The sequence below is a fragment of the Homarus americanus genome, unplaced genomic scaffold (genome assembly GCF_018991925.1).
Source record: "Homarus americanus isolate GMGI-L3 unplaced genomic scaffold, GMGI_Hamer_2.0 scaffold40248, whole genome shotgun sequence".
Lineage (NCBI taxonomy): Eukaryota > Metazoa > Arthropoda > Malacostraca > Decapoda > Nephropidae > Homarus > Homarus americanus.
In genome coordinates this window covers 2,425,865-2,428,290 of record NW_024712526.1, presented here as the reverse complement: position 1 = coordinate 2,428,290, position 2,426 = coordinate 2,425,865, and positions in this window count along the sequence as shown.

Genomic DNA, 2,426 nt, shown 5'->3' with positions numbered 1-2,426 from the left:
GTTCTCTTTAATAACCCCAGGTCTGAAGACTGTCCATGACCCTGCACTTTTTCCAATGTTTACCTTGGAGGAACTCACCGGACTAATGAAGGAACCTGTGTATGAAAATCCTACTGGAATAAGGGTCGTGAAGCGCATTATCAAGTACGCCAGGGGTGATGAATTTGAAATGGTCAACTTATTGGTCAGGTTGATCTATGAAGCCAATGCGCGATTCTCTATACTGTACCAAGTTCAAGGTGGAACGAGTAACACAAACGCTCAGGTTCATTTCATGGAACATCCGGAGTGTTAACCGCAGAATTAATGACCTACAATGTTTTGTTAAAGTTTTTAACATTGATGTAATTGGTTTACAAGAACCTTACACGTCCAGCACCCAGAAGAAAGTTGCACCCAGGATAGCTGGTATACTGCCAGACTGGGGTCACTAATTCTAAGGGGAAATACTTAACTCTAATCTTAATTTCTAAGGGTCGCTGCCACCAGACCCCCTCTGGACAGTATGTAGCTCGTTAGGTAGCGTGCAGCCTTAGGTCAGGTTTTTCATTGACCAGATCAATAAGGGGTAAGAAGGGTGAAACCACAATACGTCTTAGTTTTTTCAATTGTTCTTTCTACTTACCTCAGTTCATTTTTGGCACTACCTAACCTCAGTTCTTTTTGGTAGCATGTCGATGGTCTAGGCACATGGGTAGTGTAATTCTGATATCAGGGTCACTTGGACGGAAATAAAGGTAACTACTGTGGGAGAAATGAATACTCCTAAAATACTCAAAGAACAAGTTTATTAATATAAAATCAAAGGGGAAAAGAGATATTATTAACATATAATATACTGCCAGACTGGGGTCACTAAATCTAAGGGGATAACTTAACTCTAATCTTAATTTCTAAGGGTCGCTGCCACCAGACCCCCTCTGGACAGCATGTAGCTCGTTAGGTAGCGGGCAGAGCGGACTAGGCATTGCGTTAGGTTTTCCATTGATCAGATCGATAAGGGTAAAGAAGGGTGAAACCATAACATGTCTTCATTGATTTATTTCTTATAAAACACACTGGTAAAAAAAACACGTACAACCACACTGTGGACCATAATTCCAAGGCCTGTCCCAGGGTATAACACTGGCGCCTCTAACAATTGTTGTTGTGGTCGGTTACACTCCGACCCGAGGTGGGTTTGGGGTCCTCGGCCCACGAGGTAGAGTAGAGCCGATTAATCATGGTGAATCAGCGCCATCACTCCTATATTGACTATTGCTGGGTATCCACCGGCTCCGAGCGACCGGTGGGTTTCAATTAAGCCCACCCTTGATCTGGAGATAAACGGGAATCAGCGTCAGGGGACTGAGAAACATGACAACACCAACAAACTCTCTTGTCTAGACGACAGACGTATTTACGTTATATTACTTCTACACTGGGTGAATGACAATTCAACTGTTAAATCATGAACACTGGTGAACACTGATAATCACTACAATTGACTGAATTAACTGAAGGGCTAGGAAACACAGAACATACCTGGAGATAAACGGGAATCAGCGTCAGGGAACGCTGATTCCTCGCTGTCTCGAGCTTATATACCCCTGAGTTGCCGGTGATCGCCACTCACACAATGACAATAATTACAAACAAACTAACTGTTACTCATTCAAAGACGACCCTCAGTTGACACAGGTCTGGCGAATTACTTGGGTTGATTTACACAGACTAATTCAAGATTGAGCTTCCCAGGAGAAAGTGGAATAAACAACGCATTGATAACCGTCTTCACGAAGGCGGGGCTTACTGAGGGATTGCGAGGATAAACCCGCTCCAGAGATTCTACAAGCGCGGTGGATTTGAATATTATGTAGCGTAATATGAATTAAAACGGGTTTTTAGGAATGACAATGAGCTGCGCAGTACAATAACTACCAGGCTCAACTCCTGGGCCTATTGCAGACTCCGTATTTCTTATTTACTTATTTTTCTTATTTGCTCGACAACAAGTATTCAGATATTACACTCTTACCTTGCACAATCTTACTGGTGTCACATTACATTACATAGCAGGACCAGTTCCTTGTCCCTACTCACAATACACCGTTACATGGCAACTCCTTGCAGATTACTTTACTTCTCCCACTTTACTAGGTACTTCTCATTACATCCAGTTATAAGACCAACTGGCATATGATACTTCACAGACTGTTGGTAGTGCATAGGAGATGCACTCACAACAACACGCTAATACTGATACAAACACCTACATGGGTCCACCACCCAACATAGGGTAATTATTAACAAACACATACAACCACACTGTGAACCATAACTCCAAGGCATGTCCCAGGGTATAGCACTGGCGCCTCTAACAACTGATGACTGCTGTTGTGGTCGGTTACACTCCGACACGAGGCGGGTCTGGGGCCCTTGGCCCA